This window comes from Bombus terrestris, chromosome 9, assembly GCF_910591885.1.
Source record: "Bombus terrestris chromosome 9, iyBomTerr1.2, whole genome shotgun sequence".
Lineage (NCBI taxonomy): Eukaryota > Metazoa > Arthropoda > Insecta > Hymenoptera > Apidae > Bombus > Bombus terrestris.
Window position 1 is genome coordinate 18,864,029 of NC_063277.1, and position 26,366 is coordinate 18,890,394.

At 44.6% G+C, this 26,366-nt stretch overlaps 1 protein-coding gene across 3 annotated transcripts in view; it reads right to left on the reverse strand.

The window, feature by feature from the left end:
* The window catches only part of LOC100642338 (homeotic protein spalt-major), a 73,803-nt gene that overhangs the window by 16,072 nt on the left and 31,365 nt on the right, over window positions 1-26,366 (reverse strand). The gene's annotated exons all lie outside the window — the stretch shown is intronic.

The window sequence follows — 26,366 nt, forward strand, 5'->3', positions numbered from 1 at the left end:
TGGGCACGAGACAACGCGTGACAAATCGAAGATCGACGACCAGACACGAGAGTCTGAATTTCCTATGAATTAATCGGCAGGTAACAGGCTTCGCACGGGCGACGAACGAAAGCAGACTGGCTAGAGCGTAGTAGCTTTTCGAACAAAGAAACAGCTGGGCGCGTGGAACGCAACGACTCGATAGAACCTTACTGGATTATCTATACCGGCCATAAAATAGCTTTAATTCGATTACTCGTTATCGGGCGCGAACGCCGGTATTTCGTACGGCTTCGTCAGCAGCTTTCGACCTCTCGAACACCATCTACCAGCTCGCTTTACCGTTCAAACGTTACACGCTTCACCATCTTGAGAACAGTTTCGCTTCTACGTTCGATTCATCTCTTTCCAAATGCCTAAAATTAACCCTCGTCGTATACGATACGCTCGATTACCGATAATCATCGAACAATTCTTACTGTTTGGCAAACATAAATTACGCCACATCGTATCTTAAGAGTACGCAAGAAATTTAGAGAAACGTATATTACAAATTACGCGCACTTTTTGCGCAATTTGCACAATTATCAATTTCTCGAGTAAAAGATTGCCTGGTGCAAATTGTCCGCGACTACGACGTCCTCGGTTTCCATTCTATATCCAGAGAAATCCGAAACTGTCGGTGAAATCAACTTGCATCGTTATCATTCCCGAAATAACGAAAATCAACTCGATGAAACGCCATTGAGAAAAACGATTGCAGGAATAAATCGGGGGGAACGTATGGCAACGAGGAGAGCGCAGGTGGTTGCAGCAGGGGTTCGAACGTGATTCTTTGCTTGGACGGGCAACTTTCCGCAGGTCAAAAGTACGTGCAGGCCTTCGGCCAGTGGTTACGCAACCTTCTGTTCAACTGTCTCGGCCCGTGCCGCGAACGACCGAGCGACTTTTGTCCAACGAACCAACAACCTTGGGCCTCGGCCGGATGATTTACGCTCGGCAGTAAATCATAAACCGGAGGAAAGCCGCGCTCCAGCGGAGGCTAACGAGTCCCCGGGCTCCGCGACAATGCGAAAATGGGTCGGAAGTCATAATTCACGTCGGAGGAGTAGCAGGAGCAGCAGCAGCAGCAGCAGCAGCAGCAATAGGAGCAGTAGCAACAGCAGCAACGGTAGCGTTAGTAGTTATTCCGCTTCCTTTAACCGAACAGTATAAACATTTCGCATGGAACAAACTACGAATTTGCTTGGAGGAACACACTGATAAACGGTTCCTCTCCGACAGTCGCTCACTACGGGCCAGAGCGGATAGCTAACGCCTTGCAACCTGGAAGACACTTCCTGTCCGGGGAAATCTTCGATCTCTCCGCTGACGAGGTTCCTTGAAATTTACGGCCACTGCTACACGGCTTGCTGCACAGGCTAATTTTCCGTCTGTTGTGGTTAATTTCGCGGATGCATCGAACGATGCGTCTTACGTTTTACGAGATGGATATCGATCGACATAGATCCTATAGAGACGGAGATTCGTGATCGGTTTCAGCTGTAACTCTATTCCTAGACCGGATATAGAAACGCGGACCGTAGGATAGAGGCAGCAAGAAGACGAGAAAGCAAAGAAGCGGTTTTTCCAGGAAGCAAAGGGGTTGGTGCATCCTGTGGAGTACAAGGTCGCGGGACAAAGGAGGCCGATCGATAAAAGCAGCGAGCGAAGAATCGTTGCGGGGGTCGTTGCTCGCCCTCTCTCTCTCTCCTCTCTCTCCCTCTGCCCCGTCCTCGCTCCCTCTCTCTCCCTTCCTCCGCCTGTGGAGCGTAGAGTCACGGCGCATCGGTGCCGAATACGAAAGGGATTCGTACTCGTAGTGACGGGGTCGAGTCTCGTTTAAATAAGTTAGCAGCGCGGTTCGGCGCGGCGCCGCGGCACGGCACGACGGTGTGACGGCGTGGCGACGACGAGAGGCGGCGGAGGCGGCGGAAGACAAGAGGGAGGCAGGGAAGAGATAGAGGAGGAATGAGAAATGAACGGGGAAAGAGAGACGCCGAGGGAAATTGCACGTGGCGGGCCGCGATTGGCTCGCACCTGTCTCCTCGGACCGCCCTCCTTTACCCGGGATCGCATGCCTGCGTACCTAATACGCTTTCTTACTCGTTGCATACGCGGCTGCTTGCACCGCGTGCATGTGAATACACACTTTCTCACCGGGGCCAAGGTATTCGTGCCGTGTAATGAACCACCACCGCCCGGTTTGCCTCCTCCGCCTCCCACTCCGCCACTCCGCCACTCTGCCACTCTGCCACTCCGCCGCGCCGAGCCGAGCCGAGCCGATCCGTCGCAGTCGCAATCGCCGTCCCCGGGAGTGGGGTACCGGAACAAGGTGGAGGGGTATGGGAAGGTTTTCCTCGGCTAGCAAAGGACAGACGATAGTACATATTATACTTTTGTGCGGGCCGCGCCGGGGACGGTGGGGGCGGCAGCCAGGCATAGCCGCGGTTGCACACGGTTAATCTATCTCCGGGTAGACACTAAAGCGCAAGATGGAAGTCTCCTTCCATTACGATTGCCATATTTGCAACTCCGAGCCCCCCGTCCAACACCCCGCTCGCGATCTTCGCGACCGGGTTCCCTTTGTTCGCGAGTGACTGCTGTCGGCTCGATGAGTTACGGCCGGATCGTTTTTCTTCTTCGCTGGGGGCTCGATCTTCGCAATGGGATACGTCGCCACAAGGCAGAAGGGGTATTTTACCGCGACCACCGAGTGCCGATTCCTTCGATTCCTTCGATTCCTTCGATTCCTTCGATTCCTTCCACCGTTAAATGGCAATCGTTTGCTCGTGCAACGGTGGTAGCGCAACGATATCGCTACGTGTTTTTCAAAGCACCCGGCGTATAGCCTATACTAACTACGTACGTAGTTAGTTCGTAAGGCCAAGTCCTATAACGTGACAAGAAAATCGGTATATACTTTTTCAATAATGTATAACACGTATTTCGCTAGTAATATTTCATCTCTTGGTCGGCGAATTATGCTTTTTAAACTGGATCGGTAGTAGCTGAAACTGTAGTAGCGAAGTAGCTTTGAAGTTTCACAAGGTAGTTGTTCGATGGGTTGCAGAGAATTTCGCACGGTCCATAAAGAAATCCGAAGAAATCTGCCGACCGCTGGCCTCAAAAGACCAAGCCCATTCGCACAGCTCTTGAATTATCGTAAATCATGCGACACGTGGTTCCTAAGAACGGCATGGCAGAAAGCAACGTAGCCCAGGAGGAGTCCAACGTCTCCTAGCTGTTCTATAATATTTATCGTTTAAAAGAGATGGGATCGCTGACAAACGAGTTGCGAGTTGACTGTAAAATCGAGCGAACGATATTCTCGTAAGTTGAAAAACACAGCGCGGTGAACGCCTAAAAATATAATGCCTATATATGTATACGTAGTTACGTGTTCGACATTACGGACGAAGGATAGGTTTATCCCCCCGTTTCTCAACGAACTTTTCGTTTCCCAACAAGCCGATCCACCACCGCCAGGACAAAGTTGCAACAAACTGTACACGCGTATCTTCTCGCGATACTTTCCGCAGGGTTACGCTCTCGTTCCTTCGGTTGCCTGCTCGTATGAAAAGCCCGATTGCCGGTTCTCTCGGTTAGACACGTTCTCGTCCCTCCTCGTCTCAAATCTCCGACGTTTTCATCGCGCGAGTCTGTAGCTGGAGTTATTGCGATCCGCGTGTTTGTTAGGCGATCAGTAACGCGTTAACCGTGTCGAGGCTTTGTTATCTTCGAACGAAGGCAGCTCAGAAAGAAAAACACCGTCTGCCCGGCATGAAGTAATAAAGAACCTCGCGAGCCGGCGCAGCGCGACGACCTGGCGAAAGAGGCAGGGAGGGAGGTAAGGGGAGGTGGGGCAAGAAGGCGAAGGAGGTGGAGGTGGCCGCGAAAAAGGGGGGTCGAGAGGCAGAGCGAAGATCGTTCGGCGACCTGTTAAGTAACTAGCAGATTTACAGGACTCTATCTTATCGACCAGCCGCGTACACCGTGCCTCGGTCTGTACGCTTATTTATTCGTTTGCAAATGAATAAAGAAGGCCGATCGATGCTCGCGGACCGGAGCTCAGAACGCTACAAGTCGCTGCTATGGATTCCAATCTAGAAGTAGAAGTTGGTCGGGTCTTCGAGCAGAGAGGGCGGGGGGGGGGGGGTCGCGAGTCCAGGTCCGGGCATGTCATACGCGAAACCCTTATCTCGTTCGGGCGAAATCACGATCGTTCCTCGCGCCAACTTCCCCGTGGGACAGCCAGCTACACCAATTCACGGCCGCAACACCGAGTGTGAGAGGGTTTTAATGTTACCGCTGCTCGGACCGGGGAATTTATCGTTATTTGTAATCGCGGCCGGTCGAGTTTCTCGGCGGTTCGCCTTTCGGCGGCCCTCCGGGGCGTACACCCTTTGTGTTGCCCGAGCGATCGCAACTCTCTCCTTCCCTGTCGAACTGCGATCGCGCGGTCCGTGTGCACGCGGATCCGCGCGAACCCGTGAACCGCGTGAAAAATCCATCGATATCGACGTACACACCGTACAGACTCGCGTTTAACGCGTTTATCTGCCCAGACGAGGAATCAATTTCGATCTAATCCCGACCAACGGTACTTTGCTCGTCGTGCACTTACACCGCCTCCAACAGACTGGCGTATACCCGTGTACCTCGAGAGCCAACCAAGACTCGTTTGCAATCGATGCTTTCCGTGTTTCTCTGATTTTCGGTACCCTCGGACGTGCTCCCCCAGACTCTACGCGATCATCAACTTCCGCATCTATTATCTACGTCTGGCAATGTTTATTCGACGATATTTTGATCCATCCAGCTTGTTCGTTCGAAGCAACAAGACATCGGTATCTTCGTCCCCTTTCACTCCCACGGAACTCGTTCCTCCACTTTTCCCGTATACGCCACGACATCGACATGCTTTCATTTGAAATAGTATTTTCGCTACTTGCGCATCCATCGCTATATATTCCCTGCCTATCTTTAGAATTTTTCTACCAAAGCGTTATTTCCGCCAACCTGTTCCTCGCATGTTCCTCGGACAGAGTTACAAATCTTATTTCCTTCCAATGCTACTACGTTTATATCGAGCGACATCTACGTTTGCCAAAGTTACGCGAACGTACCGATTGTTGAACGTGCTTTATACGCTGCACCGAAAATTTGTACGCATATTTAAGAAACTACGAGCCGGATACTTATTTCTGTGTTTACATTTTTGCACCTTGAAATTTTAACATAAACGCACGTATGTCCGCATTCCACCTATAAAGATCAAGCACAGAAGGAAATTTAAAACGATATCCGCCTGTTAATCTGAAACTTTCGGGGGCAACGACATTTCTTACCGGCACCGGTCTAATAAAGTACCTCGCTGTCATCGTATTTGACTTGGAAGCCTTTGCCGACGGCAACCGCAAACGAAGTCGTAATAATCGTAATAATCATCGTGGCAATAACGAGCGAAAGGCGTGGCACGCGAGGGAGCACAGAGAAAGGGGGCGTGCGTGTTAAACTGGTGGCGTGCGTGTTCGTGTTAGGATCAAGACGGGACCCTTTTACCACGGATTATTATTTAAATGGTCTCAGGGGCTCGGTCAAATTGCAACAACAGAGACGGTCAATCTTTTCTGGACACCTGCAACGTCGTCGCTATTTCTCGAAGACGATTTTCTTCCGATACGATCGTAACGTTGATTCGCAACGAGTAATCGACGACGTATCTGTGCACGTTTCGGAGATATCGCGAAACTGACGACGATTTTCGATTCATTTCCAAGAGACGTCGACAAGAGGTCATCGGAGTTTTCGTTTATTGGAACAAAATGAGCCGTTCGTTTCGTTTGACGACACGGGCGTCTCGTCCGACGATCGAACGGAACACACGAATCCGCGTGAAATTGCAATTGAAAATCGCCGATTAATAAGAATCCGCGAGAGAAATGAAATGGAAGAGACGAGAAGGACCGAGTCGTGACAGCGCTTTAAACGTCCAACAGAGACGCCGAACAGAGAGAGTTAAGAAGATTTGCGACGTACCGATCGGTCACGCGACTTACAAACCTATAACCGAACCATTTCGTTAACCTAATCTGCAGACCGATGGTAGTACCCTCTCGGAAGGAGTCGGCGCGGCAGGTCCAAGCGAATGAACGAGGACGCGCCTGAGTGGATCGTTGCGTGGCAATGCACGTGAACATTGTTCTGGATGCGATGCAATTTAAACGGCGGCGTTCGACCAACGGGTCAATCTGCCGTCACTAATGCACTCGTATCTCTAGCTGTAACAAACCGGCCAAAGTTACAGCGGATCTCGGCCATCGCATATTATTATATCGCATTTCCTTTTTCCATCGGCCGTTATTTACCAGGTCTATCTACTCGACGTCTCTTTTACGCGTCTTTTGAGAAAGATGCTCGTACGCCTTACGTTTCGAGGAACGAATCAAGCGTTTAATGGAAATCCGCTGAAATTCGAAAATTCTTATCCTCGCTTTCTTCTTACGTGGTTTCGAAATTAGTAGCGGTGTCGTTTGAAAAAATTCGATTTCATTTCTGTACATCGTACACGATTCTTCGCCGATACCTGCTATCGCGCTATTGAATAATATAGGTAAATAAACTGGCGATAAGATCGCGAGAGTCGCGTATCCATGCGAGTAATCCTCACGGCCTCGCGCTTAATTCTTACAGCCTCAGACCCGGCTTTGACTACGACTCCTCCGGCTTCGCTAAACGATTTTACAACGATACATGGTAATTAAGCGTCCCCACCGTCCGTCCACCGACCGTCCTGCCAAACGACGCGAGAGGCGAGAAAACGGAGCAGCCGATGCGCTGTCCTCTTGGAAAACCGGTCTAAACGCTTTCGTTGAAAAATCAGGCCACTTGTTCGAACGAGCGGATCGGCAGGTTATTCGACATTTCGAGAATCGTTCGGATAGTATTAATTGGATGTTCAATGAGCAGCTCATGTACGTAGGTATACGTATACACCGAATACAGCTATATTCCGTCGCGTTTCCGCGCGAGAGTGAAAACAGAGTGTAACGAGCGTTTTCTTTCCTTCGTTTTTCAATGCTTTTTCTTTTAAGCAATAATGATCAACTGGTCCCTGGAAATAAGCAGATGCATAGAGATAATCGCGTGGAACTCCATGAACTTGTCGAACTTACGAACTCCAATGCAAAAGTTCCAATTATACGCGCGTGTTTCGCCAATTCTCTTGCTACGTTATTACCGATTAACTATGTTCGAACGATTCTTTAGTTGGATTTACCTTTTTTCTCTCATATATACGGCATTGCGAAGTGTTTACCTTGCTGCGAATCTAATATGCTAATTATACGAATCCTGTCCTGGCACATCTCGCGGGTTTCCACAATTTTCGATCACGTTCGATCGATCTAACCCCAAACCAACCACCGCTTTCGCAATATTCGCAAAATTAGTTTCGATATTTTTTACTCTATTATCTTTCGCTAGATTTGATAATTATAATCCTCGAAACACGGAGCACGAGGTAAAAGTTACTACGTTAATAGATACATAAAGCTTAAAATACACAAGTATGGTAGGAGTAAGTCGATCGTTCTATCATTAAGTACGCGTTTAGAAACGAGTTTAGCGCGTAATGCATAGTTAATGCTTGTTTCTTGTTTCAAATTCAAGTTTTTAGATTCGTTCGATTTAGGTAACTCGGTATCTTTGAATCCATTTGCACTGTGAAAACTCCGCGTTCGGCCACGAGCTCGGCTACAGTTAGTTAAAGTTAAGATAAATTAACGTTGTGATACCAAACGAAGTTGACTGTTATTATCAATCGTCTATACGTTATAGGGAGGGAAAACTACGCTTCTCCAAATTACGATCTTTACGATTCTTTCTAAGTAAATATCCAAGTCGGTAGTTTGATAAATAAAGAAGGAATTAACGGCAGGTTTCCCGAAGACGTTTCATAGAGGCGCGTGCAACCACGCCATTAGTAAGATTTACGCTTTGACCAGGCCAAGTTTTACCCGCTCGATTGGCAATGTCCAATGAGGAACGATTAATGCCGCTCGTTTAGCCGGTTCGCGATAATTGCCATTGGCTTTAACTCGCCCTTTGAAAACTAAATTACGCGCGTGAACGAAATTCTCGAACGTCATCGAGATCGGCTGTCTCGACGATTCGTAGCCAGCTGTTCGCGAAATGATCTCGATTCGCGGAAATTGTTCGATCGTGTCGCATCAAACAATCGTAAGACGGAGAATCGTTGGCTGATAATTTGGTCTAGGAAAATTAAGAAAGGATATACGTCTCAGAACCAGCTGCGCTAACGGATTTACTGTTATCGGTGTAAGTAGGTACTGCTATAGGGACAGAAAGCCATTACTTCACGTGCTACGATATACGTACATGGTGATTCTAAAATGTCCCACCCACGTTGAGAGAAAAGCGTCGCGAGCAAACGAGCAGAGTGCTATTTTTACGATCGTCGTACGAGAAGCGTTTCCTTTTCAGTCGTTAAATCACCTTCCTTTGTTACAGGTTTTTCCAAAGTCTTGTTACAATTTTGCAGAAATTGTTTTATAATAAATAATTTATCGGCGATATAACGTACACGAAGAAAACTCGAAGCATCAGAGTTGCCTATGAGAATATAGATACACGATTTTACGTACCACGTAGATCAGCGCATAAAACGAAAAGCACGTTAAAGAAGGTGATATACCGATGTTCGCTCGATGCCGCGTACCTATGCAAATGCTACGAGTATAAGGCTCAACGAGCGAGTTAAATTTGGATCAGACAAGTTCGCACACGATTAACGCTATGATAGATAACTGTTCGATGAAAATCGTTCGCATTAAGATTTGGCCGGGCACGAAACGTGTTCGAAACTGTTAAATTCGCTAATAACTCGTCTACGAACAGGTAACAGGTTTTTTTTTTCATCGTCGAAGAACGCGTTGGAAAAGTTGACGATCGCCTGTTTTTTTAATCAGCTGGTAGTATACAAGTTGTATTCGGAGCTGTGGCGATCTTTTACGATGGTCGAAGAACGGCAATTAAGCCGTTTCCGCAGGCTAAAATGACGGTTAATGATTCGACACCATTATTTCCGTCAGAGTTGTTCACCTCTCGTTTTTAATTACCGAAATATTTCATCTTTCGAACAGCATTGCTGTTACTCCGGCTGGATCGCTGTATAATCTTGTTCGTTTCAACGAACGACATTAAGCTTGATCGTTACAGACAAAAATAGAGTAAAATATCGCGTCTCTAGCATTATAAATTTTACGCTGTGCTTGTATGCTTTCAAATTATACTCAAATGCAATCGTATCTAATTAAACCGAGGCGAGGTGTTAATTTAATAGCGTAGCTTTATACGTCGTTAAAACGAAGCTGGAAGTTGACTGAAATTCTAACGTTCGTTTATCGCTCTTGTATCTATTCCCCGTTACTGCGCATATTTCTTTTCGCTTTCTCTATTTTTCTTCTTTTTCTTCTTACACTGTGCGCATTATACACGCTACACGAGTGCAAATATATAGGCGAATCGCATTTTCTAGCACGCGAAACCAAAGGAAGATTCTAAAAAATAACTAAGAACCAGCCGATATTCGAGTCAGTTTATTATGCAAACGGTTGATGCGGTCTAAGAGAAATTCCCGGGCTATCCGTCTCCGTACAACTCGCCCGTGCCCGTGTCCGTGTCCGTGCCCCTCGATGACCAACCCTTCCTCCAGGGTGTGATTAATTCTCCGACTGCACGGACTGACTACGCTTGAAAAGCTGTTAGACACGAGAGAATCGTGATGCTTGAAATATTCGATTGAGTCGTTGGCGTTAAACTTTTGATCCCACGGCTGCCGGCTAAAGAGCAAATATGTACAATTTACCGTCGCTCTTATATATATTAAACGTCGTTAACTCTAACGAACAATTTCGTCGAACGAGTAGCAAATTTCGAACATTGCCTCGATCAATATATCGTTACGTGCTTCGTTTGGAAAGTAATTAATGGAAAAATGATCTCGTTAGTCCTTATCCTCGTCCTTAAATAATAAGTTTCCACTCGGTTACCCAAATCTCGTTCCACTATTGTAGCGTATATATCGCGCGTTCGTTTGCACGTTTCGATTCTCTCTTCGCTCGATGCTTTCGTTCATTTCCGAAAAACGTTCTATTTTCCCACCCCAACGATACTTTCCAACCACGTGGCGCTTCCATACAATCGTTTCACGGGACAAAATTTTCTTAACCCCGGGCGCGGCCCGTATTGGCCCTGGCTAATGGTTCGAGAGCAATAATTGTCGCGAGAAATAGCTAACGCAGAGGAAAGGTAGAAGCCGGTCAGGCTCCGAAAATCGTCGAACAAACGGAACAGCTGCGGGGGTGTTCGCAGCTGACCATCGACAGGACGAGAGAAACAAAAAGTGGGGGCGACACGAGGCAAACGTTGACCATCCGCCCTGGCGGACCATTGTCCACGCTCGTGCCCATTAGAACCACGCCAATTCCCATTGATAAAGTCCTCCGGTCCTTTCACCATTATCCTCCATTATTCCTGACTAGCTGCTGGTCTCTACCTGCGGAATATTTTATAATCGGCCGAGAGAAACGACTCTGCCCCTTTTGCGGAGCTAATCAACGCCCACGCAAGCTGCACCTCTGGATCGAACCATTGCATTGTGACGAACTCGCGGCTGCGTCCTACCGATCCTGCGTCCTCCAACCACATACGCCGCAGTATTTCAATTACAACAGAATCGTCTTTATATACCAGAAAAAAAGAATCATACCTTTTTATGCCAACTTCTTTATCTTAATTTTAATCTTTGGAAGCGTTCGTTTCGCTTTACAGATATTAATCGAGGTCCGATGATCATTTGCGTTTTCCATATTTCGTACGTCTTTCTTTCTTACCTAAGTTTCGTGTATTTTCGCGTTCCGTATATATTTACTTTCCGTGGATCAAAAAAAAAAAAAAAAAAAAAAAAAAACAACAAAAATCCGCCATCTAATAATATTCACGTTAGATCGATAAAGTATCGTGACATGTTACAACAAATTTCCAGCATTCTCCGTGCTTACATCGATCTCGAAATGGTAGGAGAATGAAAATTTTGCAAGGGCGTCGCGACGACCGAGTTGCGTTGTCCGACACGACAAAGATATACGTAGACGGATGAAAATTTGTCAACGGTTAGGAGATTTCCGTTTGTGACAATGTGCTATTCGTTCGCAACGTGTTTGAAGGTTTGGCCTGAACGATCGCCATTTGCCATTTGTAAATATTTCCGTTGCGAACGAGGAGCAGACATGCGTTCGACAAAGCTTTAATAAAACTTTAACAATGTACACGTTTGGTAACCTTCGAGTTTTGTTGCAGCTTCAATTAGATTCGTTAATGCATCCACTCTTATGGACATGTGTGCTCTGACGAGATGTTTGTGATCTGACGCCATTGTCGCAACGTGTAGATAGCGCTTTCATAAAAAAAACATGTTCGTATAAATTTGCAACGCGCGTACTTAAAATTGCATTTCCCTTTCAAAGATATTTAAAGATTCGGAGAAGGACTTTGAAAGTGAAATTTCTTATATACTCTGTTTCATAAAATTCTACCAAACTTCCTATAGCTGTAATATATACATATACATATACATATACATATACATATACATATATACATATATACATATATATAATGTTAATACACATATAACGATGATATAAATATAGATAATATAAATTTTAAACAATTCCTTTTCCCGTTATATGCCTGTACTTGTATCAGATGTCAAGGGGGATTTGCCTCGCTCCAAATTTCTATTTCTCGTGTTCTTGCAGTTAGAGAATCGACACGATACGCCACGTCGGGGAACAAGCACGTCTAATAGACAGGCCACGCAGGATTTCTCGTCATTTCCGCGCGTTTATCCCCGAAAGCTAGCGAAGAGGGTGAGAAAGCTAACAGCTGCCTTCTCGTTTCTGTTTTCCCTGTTCCCAAAATTTAGCCACGCGACTTCCTTCTACCACCCAAGCCGGGCTATCCCCTTAGCCACCAGTTTTGCTTTCGATTACGCTCGATTATTTTTAAATGTTTTCACGGGGAAGAGGTTATTTATAAGCGCGCTTGACGCGAGTGACCCATTACGGGTCTGCGTTCCTTGGATTTTTTCCTATTTATGTTACCAAACGAAGGATAAAAACAATTATCTTCACTCGCCATCATCAGACTTACATCTCTGAAACTGATATTGTATTAAGATTTTCTAATAGTATCTCTTCGCGGCTGTTATATCAAGCGACTACGTACATCTTAAACCTTGAATAGCGAACGATTTATTTCGTTTCGAAGAATCTCCAATCGGAGTTTCCCTTTACTCGTAAATCTTTACTCCTAAACCTACTCGTAAACGGCGAATGCTTGGAAAGTACGTAATCCTTTTTGCTCTAAACTATACGTATAATGTTAAGTGTCGTCATTTCTCGCGATACAAATTTTCTAGTCTTTAGTCGCCGATAATCGCGACGTTAACGGTATCTATCCTGCAACGAGACTACCGGCAACAAAGACGAAATCCGTTCGGTCAATCGACCCAAGGTGAAGCCAGTTGGAAGGCAAAAGTCCCATCGCGGGATCAAATTGGTCGATGCGAGAGCCCTTTCGTGGCGGAGCTGTCGGTGCTCCATAAACTGTTCCATGAAGCTGAGATCACGAAAAAGAAAAGAGGGACGGATATCGGGGGTGGCGCGTGGCTGGTTCGGTTTCAGGGGTGTAACAAGATCATAAATAAAATCGTGGATCTCACGTTTTTGGTTGTGGCGCGCGTCTATTTCTGGACGGTCGATGGTGCGTGGAACTTTTACATGTTTCAGGAAAAACCAGCCGCGCCCGTTGTCTATGGTGTTCTATCAATAGCGAGACAGATTCGTCGTCGCCCGTTCGAACTGCTTTCACGGGCTGACGAGCTCTCGAGAAACGTTAGCCGTCTCTCTTTTTCCCGCCTCTTTTCCCCTCTTTCCTCCATTTATTTCACCAGTGTCTCCGTTACGATTTTACCACCGCCTTACGAACGACCCGCGACGCTTAATGCAGCTTTAATTGACGGGTTTTTCAGTAACGCGCTCTCTTCTCTCATTTACACCGGCATTCCTTCCCTTTCTTCCTTCTTCTTTCGCAGCATATCGACGGACGAAGAAATATTCTCTACGTCGTTCTCCGATATTTCTAGCAAGTTCCAGCTAGAAATATGGCGTAACGTAAATATGGTTGCCCTTCTAATTAAAATTATGACAACGGTGTTTCAAACGTTTTAATTTTATTTCCCGGAATGTTTACCTTTCCCAGCTATACTTTTGCCAGTCATTCCTCCAACAAATCGACGATATACCGCGACATTTTAACTCATTTTATCTTAACGTGACCTCGTTCATATCATTTTCCGTTATATCAAATTGTTGCGTTTTGTATATGTAAGTACCTGTCATATAGAAGAATACTGTTTTAGAACGATAATAATATGGTTCATATAGATACTGTTGAATTCTCGTTTTTTAACGTAGTAAAAATGGTAATTACTTCACATTTCCGATGTAAATAAGCAAGGAAGCCTGTTGCTTAAGTAGAAGGGAAACTCAAAATTTCGAATGCATGGATTCGAAACACGATCACGAGAGAAAATTCAAAGTATTAATTTTCTATTTATTTATATATTTGTACGTAACATTTTCATGTTTCTTTATATCGTTGTGTTTGTAATTTCGTCGCAAGTAAATTCCGCTTGCTTCTTTCTTTAGTAACATCGACGGTTTTTCAACGCTCTATACAATATTCCATGCAAAACCTATTACGCGTTATTTTTCCATACGTACAATAGCTTTTAAGGAACGAACTTTGTCGATAAATCGATTCGAGAAAACTACGCTCAATTTACATAGACTTTCGAACTTACCTGGCGATTAGTCACATACGACTACATAATTTCAACTCATAGTCTATTTGTAATTTAAAGAGGAAAAGCAAAAGGAGAAATCGCTTAAGAAAACAAAACAGGCGCCCGCTTTTGGAATATAGAAAAACAGCGAACGCTTAATTTGTATTTAGCAGTCGAACAACAGATATCAAGGATCACACATTGCATTCGTATAAGGACAGGAACTTTTTATAAGGACCGTTCAACTGGTTCAAGATTGGAAATTGTCCAACCGCTTTGAAAAACCCGATTTCCATTGCTCGATTTACATTTAATGTGCAATTTATATACAACCCGAAGGCGAAGTAACGAAAGATAATGCAACGGATCCGTCGAGTCGCAAGAAAAATCATTTCATATTTCGCATAACGACATTACAGAGTTTTATGACAGAGTTACGTGGTTGGAAAAAATTGCTTCCTCTGGTTTTCTTTCTCGATAGTCTATGATCGGTTACAGTTCTTTAAAATATACGCCTAAAAGTTGCAATTTCGTTAGCGCCCGTTCTACCGTGTTAAATCGTTCGTTTAAATCGTTCAATTTACCGTTTCGAAACTGTAGTCTTATCATAGTCTCTTCGCTCGGTGTAAAATACCATTTCCTAACAGGCCGTATAACATACTTTTATTTAAAAGGCAAGGTAAACAACGCGGAAACTTGAAACACTATAAAACATCGCCACAAACGAACGAATGTTTGATAAGGCTCGATCTAACTCGCGAGATTGGCAGATGTGACATTGTATATTGCATAAAAATGGATAATGTAGTAGAAATTTTGGATACATAGTCACTACCATAGTTGCAAACCACTTGCCACTCCTGTTCAACGTAGCGAGTCTAAAATTAGTGGAAACGTAGACAGACAGAGAAAAAGAGAGAGAGAGAGAGAGAGAGAGAGCGGCACGGCAGCGCGCTTTTCCCGAGATAAATCTGTCCGCGATTTTCATTGAATGGGAAGATGGTGTAAAGATTCGGCTTGCAGAAAAATTAGCCTGCAACCGTGGTATAATTGCGTTATCGGTGTCCGGCGGAAGTCTCGCGGAAGCAGCTAATCTCATCGACGATGTCGTAAGACACGATCGAGAATGGAGAATCGAGGAAACAAAGGTTCTTCGTTTGGCTATGCACAAAGTGGTCCATTCAAAAGATATCTCGTCTTAACGCTTCGATAACGATCCAACTTTAAACCCCTTAAATCGCGCTACTCGAAATCGTGGGGCGATGGGCCATGGGATTGACAATCGGGATTCTACGGAAAATGCTCTTTTAATTTCAAAATACACGCATTTTAGTTAAAATAACATATTTTACTTTTACTTTTCGCAAATATACCCACCACTTGAAAGTCATGAAAATAAAACAAATAATTTTTCAACGGACGAATAAAATCTCTCAAGTTGCCTGATGGATACCGCGCGGGAAGGGTTTCGTTGTTATTTCCCCTCGATCGAAAGTAAGAAAAGCAGTATGTGCTTCTTCTTTCCTTTTTTTCTTTTATTTTCTTTTTTATTATTTCATCGCAGATGCATTCTGATGATTCTTATGGGTTTATGATCGCCTCTAATGACGCTTTCTGGTTGGGCCGATGGCAATACGTAACACGATGCGGATGTACGTGACGCGATTTCCCATGATATAAAACGGTGAGCCGAGGCTGATAATTGCGGGCATACGTATGCCGGTCACGGACAGGTGTTGTACGTCGCGCACTGCACTGGAATTATGCTTATTCGTTTGAGACAGTTATTCCTTCTAAGTATTATATTAATATCCTTATACTTTGAACCGGCTTCTTAGAAAAAAGTGACTAGAATTTCACGATAATTTCAACCGATTTGTACAAAATGATCCTGCTCGAGTCGAACAATTCGAAAGCGTTAAATAAAATCTTTTGGTCGAGATATTTGCAAAGGAAAGAACACGTTTGTATCGCGATGAAGTTAAAGTATAAAATTATTTAATTTAGGCCAATGGCCACGATGCCAATTGGATCTTTGGAATCGACGGGGAATCGCGAGAAATCAGTCCCGTTGTCAGCGTGGCTGTTTTTACGGGCGTGCACGTTTTTCCTTGCGACAAAAGCGTGGCGATAGCGAACATAAACTGTTATGAACGTGGGCGTCGGACTAAATATACCGATGTAAATATTCCAGACTGGTGAGCTCGAAGGGGGTTGACCGCGAAGAAAAAATGCTTCGAGTCGGCCGGCTTTTTCCACTTTTTTTTACCAACTCGTAAAGAGCGTGGCGTTAATTGCGACAAGAATTGACGGTCCCATTTGTTCGAATAAAAAACATTCGTTTAGCAAAAGTTAGAACGCTGTTTTCACGATTATTCCCTATACGCGAAATACGTACAGTCGATGACTTTCTAATTTAACGGCCGTTTGGATCTGCCATCTCCTTTTCTCAATTTTCTTCGCGTATAACGTTTTACTTGATTCGAGTCGTTATTTTAATTTACATCCTTTTAACCGTAAAATTCACTGAAATCACTCGTATTTAGATGGAAAAGCTTGAAGTTTCCGAAATTTTCAAAATTGACAATGATCAATGCGTAAAAAGACGTTATACTCGTAACGTAGTAGAAAATGTCTACATTAGGGTATATCGGTTTTCAGTTAAACGTCCATTTCATTCGTCTTTTTTTTTTGTAAGATTATCTATTCGCTGATAAGTTGCAAACAAAAGTATCTCTTTGAGCAATACTCGAGAATTAAATGTGTTTCATAGCGAGCAATATCCTCGAAATCAGAGTATATAACCGTAATTCACGATTGTCAAGGGATAAGCAAACTGAAAATGGCAGTACCTGCGATTACGGTTCTGTTGTGACACGCGTCGCAGGATTTTACGATCGAACGGATTACCAGGCGAAAGTTTTGACGAAAATCGACCGTAAAGATCGGACAATACGTCGGAAATCGCGACCACAGCGTTCATTTTACCTTGGAAAAACGTCGTTCGGCATCGACGAAACTTTGCATTTCTATCTATCGCGAGTCGTTCTTTTTTCTTTCTCTTTTATTTTTCGAAAATTACACATCTTTAGGCAACGGCTTTCCTTCGATTCTTAAACGAGACGAAGAAAGAAAGGGAAACGCGGTGGAAAGAATCTGTTGAATTTCCTACGTAACGACGATAGATTTGAATATCCCAAAAGCATTTTCGTTCAATTTAAATTCGATCGTCAAAGAAAATTTTAATTGAGAAAAAAGCACATGGTACGCGTTATTGAGACAGTTATTGATTAATAAATGAAGCAAAGCGGAGCGAAACGCAGGTTAATTTCTTATTGCGAGAAAAGAGAATCGAAGGAATGGAAATGATAGGAATAGGCGTTAGGTGAAAAAAGTGGAGGTAGAAACGAATGGTAGGGGTATAGGAATGGCAGGGATATAGAAAGACGCGCAACGAGGATCGAGTCCGGGCTAGACTTGTCGAAAAAGAGGAAACTCGTCACGCAATGAATTTCTCGTGGGCCGATTCTCCCCGGTTGGACTTGGAACAAGTTCATCGACACGGTCCCGCGACACGGCCGCTCAAAAATAGCCGATGTATAAATTATGCGTTCCCGGGGAAATGAGAACAATGTTACGGCCGGGTGTAGTTAATGCAAATTGTGGCCGGGTAGAATTAGACTCTACTTCGGGATGCTTAAATAGTTCGCGAAGCACCGACCGGGGATTATCATTATTCATCGCGGCACGTCTTTGAATTGCAGAAAACGATTATGCGCGAAATTCCACTTACATTTTTTTCTTCCCTCTATTCTCTCTATTCTCTCTGTTCTCTCTGTTCTCTCTATTCTCTCTGTTCTCTCTGTTCTCTCTGTTCTCTCTGTTCTCTCTGTTCTCTCTATCAGGAATTCGACTTAATCCTCGTCGAGGACGGATTTCCCTTCCGAATGTTTAAACGAAGATTCGAACCGTCGAATCGAGCGAATTGGAAATTTGATTCCGTTCGAATTAGCCGATCGATCCGATTGTAATTTTCGCGTCACAGTATCTCAGATTTCTTCGTTGCGTGACTTAACATTGTTATTGTTATTAGATTTCTGCGCGAGGAAACGCTTTCGTTCGTGCGTCTAATTGCCTTATTCCTTCTTGTTAAACTGAATAAACGTTAGAAGAAAATTCAGTGTGGATATTGCGATGAATCAGAAGCCGTCGATCGAGCGTAACACCAATGGTGGCAAAAACGAAAAAAGGGGGAAAAAAGAAAAGGGGAAGAAAGAAAAGGAGAGAAAGGGAGAAAGGAAGAAAGGAAGAAAGGAAGAAAGGAAGAAAAAATCGGTCCGGCGCAGAATTCAAGTTCTCGCGATGTCGACGATAAAGATACCGTGGCAGCGGCTCGGCGCGGCGCAGCAAGAAACCGGCCATTCTTGTGGAAAAAGGCCCCGGCATGGCAGCCCGTTGCCAGATGACGAAATTCCATAGCACGTGCGGTTAAAACCAAGTCACAAAACAAATCCAGAAGTCGTCTGGAGGCGGCCAGACCTCGACGTTTATCGGGCCGCTACTCGACGACGGAAGGACGTCCGCGTTTCGAGTAAATATTTGAAGATCTCCAGTCGTAACGCCGGAGATCCTCTCCTCATAAAAACCGCGGGATCGACGTGTGCGTTCCCTGGCCTCCTACGAAATCCCCTTCGCGTATATCTGCTCTCTTCCTCCACCTCCTCCTTCCCCGTTTCCTCCCGGATCCGCACACGGGATCTTTCCACGTCTCGTGATTATATTTCGCGGAGCGACTTTCAGCGCGCACGATCCACCATTGTCGCGACCGGATAATTGGTCCAGCAGGATCTTTTTTCTTCTTCCTTTTTTCAATGATCCCACGGCTAATGGAATCGCGAGAAAGCACTTTGTCTCGGCTGATTCGTTCAAGTTTTTGGTTTGCGATCGAGAAATTGAAACGGCGTATGATTCGAACGTCGAATAAACGAGTAAACCTGTGTCTGTTAATTTTGGCGCATTCGAATATAAACGATGAAAAATATAGCGAACTAGTTGGATTAAACTGGATCTGTTGGCACTTTCGTATTTCTCTCGATCGTTCGACAATACCATATTCAACGCGCAGTCTTTATTCCTTTTCACTGCAGAGACAAGAGATTTTATTCCCTCGAAACGTCCTTTACTACTAAAATTCTACGATTGTCGGATGAACGACGATGTTTTATTTTTAAAGCTTCCGTCTATTCCCGGAGGAAATGAAGTTCCTCGGATGGAGCTTTGTTTACGTTTGCATACCTGAAGTAGCGATAATACGGATTTTAAAAGTTAGCTATGAAGTGGCTAGAGTTATTCACGGATGCGCGTTTGTTTTTACACGGTGTATACGCGCGGTCCGCGTAAACGGTCGTTCTCCTCTCTTGACACGCGTGTACGCGATTCGTGTAATAAAGATGCTCTGCGAAGAATTCCATTTTTTCTTTTTTTCTTTTTTTTTTCTTTTTTTTCTTTTTTTTCTTTCTTTTTCTTTTTCTTTCGTTATAGAAATATAACAAACGAAGAAAATTTAATTACATGTACGGGACGAGTTCAAACAACTATCGGTAATACGCCTAACTATCGGCATCGTAATAATCGAAACGCGCAACAACATAAGTATGTACGCAGGCATCCCGCTTGTTATCGCATCTAACGCGATAAACAAGCAAACAAATGTGAAATTCGATTCTGGTTCCGTGAGAGAGGAAGGATTAGGAATTTAGGAAGCTCGCGAATGATATTCGACGGTAGCTCGCGGCTCGATTCTAAGTTATGACCGATGCGGAAAATGAGGTCCCGATCCCGGGGGAACCGCGAGCGGTAACGTATCGCCGACTTGCCGGAATCTCGCGTGGCATTATGTTATATGGGTATAAATAACCGAACAGGAGCAATAATACGTAATAATATATCAGTCGGGATTTTAGTGGTGCAGCTAGCTCGCCGGCCCAGCGGTCGTAATTCATCGCGCAACCCGGCTCACCCTGTCTGTACTCGGCACACACGCGCTCTATACACACCGACGCGACGCGACGCGACGCGGCGCGGCCTACACAGAAATATACGCGCGTAACCAGAAATCGCGCGAGTTTCACGACAGCCGCATTTTCGATCGCGTTGCCCTGCATCGACGTCTCCTGCCACTTTGCCAGATTTCTCGCGACGATTGCGTTTTACCGGGCATCGTTCCACATCAGCGAACCACGATTACAACCGGCAGACGAATTTTCAGTCATTCGGAGTAGTCCTAGTTGTATCTGCGTCGCAGATACAAAGAAACCGCTATAATCGTGAGAAATAATATCTGTTGTAACGCGTTTCGTAACACGTAAGCATCGCATCGAGTTTTCTCGCTGCTTCGACATTTGATATATCGCGGTTGAGAATCGCTACGTAGCAGGAAATCGTGGTTTTCTTAGCAGGGGAACTCTGTCAACGTGAAAATGTATTCTGTTCGGAGAGATAGATGCGACTTTTACGCGACGCTTTCGCGACAGTGATATACGACGATAATTGACTTTGTTAAGATCAGATTTACTCGTGTGCCATTTTCGATTAAACGTCGATCAGACGTCCTCCTACTCAAAATTAGCATCTCCACTTTCTTTGATTTCTTCGAAGAAGTAGGAAAATTATCAACGGCTGATATCATTTCCTTTCAATTATTTATTTTATCATCCTCGCCTTTTCGTCATGAAATTGTGCAACGGTCACGTACACGTTTTAACAAGAAGCGAAGAAACAGCGGAGAAAGTGGCAAATTAATTCTGAAATGAAAATCCGAGCGTAAAAGCGGCAGAAAGAAAATCACGCGATCCTTTCGTGCGTAAACTGGAAAAGAAGCAACAACTTCCTCAATTTCCAACGTGGTAGCGTTACGATGCCAGTAAAAACGACATAATTTCGTTGCACCCTTGGTTCGGGGAGAAGCTCAACACGCGTCCTAAGAAATTGCGTAAGAGTCGAAGCCGTCCGATCGCGAACAACCCCTTTGGTACGTCGACGGAGGTTGGGGGTTAACTCCTCGGCTCGGTTACACGAGAGGGTTGGGCCAGCTGAGATTTCATCGTAATAATTTTCCACTCCATTAAGTCATACGGGGTGAACGCGATCCGCCTTTGCATAAGAAACTTGACGATCTTTGCCGATAGGGGCGGCGCGCTCTCTATTCAATTTCCACCAGGCAAAACGAAATCGAACGGCGGACAACTTTTTCCATAAACAAGAACGTCCGATCCGCTTGCTTTTGCATTTGTCGCATGCTACTACGTTTTCTCTTCTAACGGCCATTTTTATATAACATCAGACGACATTTCATATTCTTTCATCTCTTTTACTTTTTACCTTTTCTATCTTATTTTACCTTGCGTTATTTAATAACCTTTTTATAATTCGTCTTGTGGTATTTCTGTACTTTCTTTCGCGTCGGTCCTATAATTTTTCGCGTTGAAGGACGCGTTGAAACTTTCATCGCCAGATTTCATCCGAATAGCCGTAAAATTTTATGCATTGTTCGCTCGGCGAGCACGTAGACAAGTTTATTCGCGTATGACGATACGTCATTGAGAAAACGAGCCAAAGGATTTTCCAGGTAAACTTATATCGTGTATTTGGAATGTAACAGATGTTAGGAAAGTAACAGCCAAACGATTCTCGTGTACGTTATCGGTAGCGTACGAGAAATCAGTGGACAACCTAATCTTAGACAACGAATAACAGAATACCAGAAAGATACTTTCAAACCAAAACTATGTATGTCTGCGTTTAATTCGAAAACGTTGCGTCGAGTTGTTTTCTCAACAGCGCGAGATACAATTTTTCCGACTGGTGGGCGAATATTTTCCTTGCCGTGGATACTCTCCAATATTTATCGAGAGCAAGCGTGCCGGGACTAGCGTTTGCAGCATTAATATTACATTATATCAATAAGGGTTTGAAAAATCAGGGGTGCCGCGGCAAACGGATGGCCGTCGTTTGAGGTCTCGCGTTACTCGGCAAACACTCCGCCGCCCCCAAACCTTTCAATCTTCCCTCTTCGCCCTGTTTTTCACCTTCAGGCGAAGGGATATTAGGCAGTTCTGTGGATAGAAACTAATATTGGCGTCACTGTTGGCAACACGTACCACGACCACGATATTCCAGCTTAATTGTGCCGTTTGCTTTGAGAAAGGTCGGCTTTTTTCTTGCGATCTGCGCGCGAATCTTCGATAGTTTGTTCTTTTAAAACTCAGAGACGCGATACTTTTTCTTTCTGACATTCCTTTGGTTCGTTCGCGGTCGTTATACACTTTTACGCTTATTCGTGACTAATCGTGAATTTACGCGTTCCAGTAGTTTTCTCCTTTTTATATATGTCTTATCTTCTATATCTGTCGTATCGCCGCCAAAATCGTTGACAACCAAAGTACACTGGTACTCGAGACCTTCGTTCTGGCGACTGTTTGTTTTCTAAAAAAGTTAGATTTAGCCTTTCTACCGTCGACTAAAACGACGATAACATAGTAAGCAAAAATCTATAATTTCGAAACTAACGATCGACAGAAGGAGAGAAAATTCGTCGGTTTGCGCGAGAATGTGGGCTGTGGGAATCATAGTTTTAATAAAATCGGTCAGAACGGCAAGGATGTGGCAGCGATTCGGAGGCGAATGCTCGTGAAGGGTGCCCGGGGCAAGAATTCGGGGGAACGGGCCTCGTATCTCGCGCTATTTTCGTTTTCAACACGCGAAATGAAAATAAAAGAGCGAGCTTCGTGATGTACGCGCGCCGCGCCGCTCTGATTTATCGGCCGCTCGCCCCGTCGCGTCGCATCGAACGCGTCACTATTGTGTGCACCCGTCCGAAATGCACTTTTATAAATAGATACCGACGCTGAGTCTCCTTAGTCTCGCGGAGCACCCTTCCTTCTGGCCAAGGGTGCATCGCCAACGGGTCAATCGTGCCTGCACAGTTGAACACGTTTCCAAGTTTTACACGTTTCTCGACAGCCCCCATTCACAAAATCCTACTTATACAAGCATGATTTCGTCGTTTCGCTGTGAGATAATTCAAGGATAATTCTCATCCGTTGACTCTTGTTTATCGATTTACCTTCGATCCAGCGAATTACTCGCCTTGTAAAGCGAAGCAACGATTACTCGTTGACAGGTAAATCCGACGCGGTGTTAGAAAATTGGCCACCGATCAACGCCAGACCAATAAGTTCAATTTTTCCTTTCGCCTTTCTTACGATCGCGATCTTACGATAAAATCGATCGATCAAACGTTCTCCAACGAGTTTAACGTATCGAATATTATTCGTATTCGATAATTTCTGCTACGATATATAATACAACTAGCATCGATTTTCTTCCTTTGGATCTGTAGAAAAAGCGAGATTCCATCGAGTTTTTTATTTCGTTCCTCTAAACGAAGAAGAGCTGTCCTCGTTCTTTGCCGGATCGGCTTATCATCTTTCTATTTCTCTTTCTTCTTTCACCGACGTTCGTGCACTCTGTCGTATATACGCGAGACTCTCTCGCGGCGATATATGCTTCCCATGGGGAATGATCGTGTAGCATCGAGACGCCATAACGCGTCACAGGCACTCGGATGTCCCATCGAAGGAATCGTAGATAGCGACGCGTGTACGCAACAGCGGGCTAGAAACGGTCGCATAGGGCGTTACGATGTTCGAGAAACGGGAAACTCGACAGCAACGATTTCGTGTTCGTGAGAATTTCTCCGAGAGACCGTTCTCTAGGTATTCTTAAACGTCCGGTGTCTTCTTTCGATATTTCTATCTGCCGTTCGTTTTTAAGTAGGTATTTTAAACTGCCCACACTTTAAATAGCTACATACGTACATACTTGCCGCTTACTTCTTTCCCCCTTTACGATATTCACTATATTTTTTGCTATTACGTACTATTTTTTGCCTCGTCTTATTTCTTCAATTTCCAATTTTCTTCTCCGTTATTACCCACCAGATTCATAGTTTCCAAACGTTCTTTCTATCCTCGCTCTCTTCGCGTTCTTTTCTTCTTTCTTACTAACTAACCTTTCCATTTTTCCACGCAATTACGAAACTTTCGTTCACCTCGTTCTTCGACTTTCCTCTCTTTGTCTCTTTTTCCTTCTGGCACTCGCGATCAAGCATTTCGTCTCGCTTTATTCCCTTTCTCGCCTCCTTCTCTCTTCTTGTCACTTCCCGCCACTTTGTTCGTTTCGTTTATTCCGCGCTTCGTTTACACGCGCGCACAATATTCGATCTAAAAGACAATTTCGAGGCGCCTCGTGTCCGCGACTGAAACTACCGCGTAACGACAGGCAAATTAAGCTTATGGGTATCGCGTTAGTTAACCTCGTTAAAGTAACACGATTCCCGGTAACCACCCACGAAACTTCTCCGTAGAAGGTCAGTTTCGTCCATTCCGCTATGACAAATCGATCGAAGCGTCCGCCCAGCGAGTAAGGAAGAGAAAGAGCTAAGGGGACGGGAGAAACGAAGAATAAAAATAGGGGATAGAAATAATATATGGAGGGATGACGATGATACAATGTCTTATAAATAAGATAAGAAAGTACTTTGGACGTTGAAAGAATTGAAAGTACGGAGGAAGAAGGAAACATGGTCGGAAAAAGTCTAATTAATAGGAAAACGTCGAGTTGGTCAAATCGAAAAGGGATTAAAGAAAAATGGAACATCGTTAAGAATAGAAATAAAATTCTAACTCTAAATAAAGCTGGCAAAGGCTTTACTTCGTTTAAATTTTATTGGTTTGGTAACTATATAAGTTAAAAGAAGCTCGATACGTAATTTATTTAAATTTTATGGAATATTTCGAACCTCTCAGAAGCCAATGCTAACCAAGCGCATAAATTAAAAATGTCGAGAAACATAACGATTACAAATATCATTTGCAAAGATTTCGATTTTTTAATACCATATATTTCCGCCGGAAAAAATTCACGAGAGCAAGTTATCTTTGAACGTTGTCCTCGAATGCAATCGGATAGAAATCGGACGAGTCGGAGGAAAGGAAAAGTTTTAATTTTAAAGTTTTAAAGGAAAATATGGGAAAGAGGAAAATTGTAAAAGATGATCGATGGAAGAAGAACGAGCGAGATGGCACGAAGACCTCGTCGCGTCGTGTCGCGTCGCGTCGCGTCGCATCGCGTCGTATCGCGTCGTATCGGACAGATGCTACTCGCGTGCGTGCCGATGAAAATACGCGAGCGTGACGGTGACGCACGCGTGTGCCGAGCCGAGGAAGAGCGAGCGAGCTTTTTGTTGCACGCGGCAATTAGCCACGGCTCGTCGTGCTTTGGCTTTAGCTGCGGGCTGCAACTGTCGCGTCCGCGTCGCCGTGATCGACGCCACTCCTCCTCTTCCTTCTCTCTCTCTCTCTCTCTCTCTCTTTCTCTTTCCTTTTCGTCTTCCTACTCTCGCGTTCTGCCCGTCGAAAAAACAACCAACGCTCCGGAGTTTAAAGGTCGACGTTTAAGCTGTCCGGGAAGTTATTGGTCACGGCAATATTCCTCGAACGAGGTGTCGCGTTCGATTGGAAACTGGTGTTGCAATCGTTCCGACTTACCGTTCTACGTTTCACGAGTTCCCTTTTGTTCCGTCGCGTCGCACTCCTATTATAGGCGGAACCTGCTTCGTTCTACTCTCTTGCCACTTTGCTTTTGCTCTGTCGATGCAGCAACAAGTACTTACAATTAGTCACTGAATCAAGTTTCTTCATCCTTAATTTTTCTTCGTTCTTCGTTCTTCGTTGGATTATTTTCTCTGTTCGGCTCATCCTTTCTCCTGTACTGCAAATACTTGCCTCGTTTAAATATATACGGTATTCGCACAGTATCCCGTACAATTTTTAACATTTATTGGCTTTATATTTATTCGAATCGCGTAAATTCGAAGCTGCCGACACTTTTATCATTTTCGATTATAGCGCTTGCAGTCAAAGATGAAAACAAAGCGTTCTATCGTTTATAATCTGTAACATCGATTACTGCATTCAACGTGCAATTTGCAATTCCCCCGTTAAAAAGTTAAATAATATCTCGTATTTATCATACAATTCCGTAGAATTAGTTTCGATTGCGTGGCTTCGATTGTTAACCAATACGATCCTTAACGGAAAATGTGCTGGGTTTCGTTCGGTATTCGAAGGCCAGGAGGCTAGGCGTCCGACGCGACACAGGCCCGTTCCAACGCTATCGTTGACAGCGGAATCAGATTTGCACGCGCTTAAATGCGACACCTGCGTGCGCGTACGTGGTTCGCGTGCCTATACCGCGCTATGCCGGAAATACACGGGTCGCTTGTAGGTACACGCGTAGGTACGCGTGCAGCCGCGACAATTTCGCGGATGCCGGTTTGCCCGACATCAAT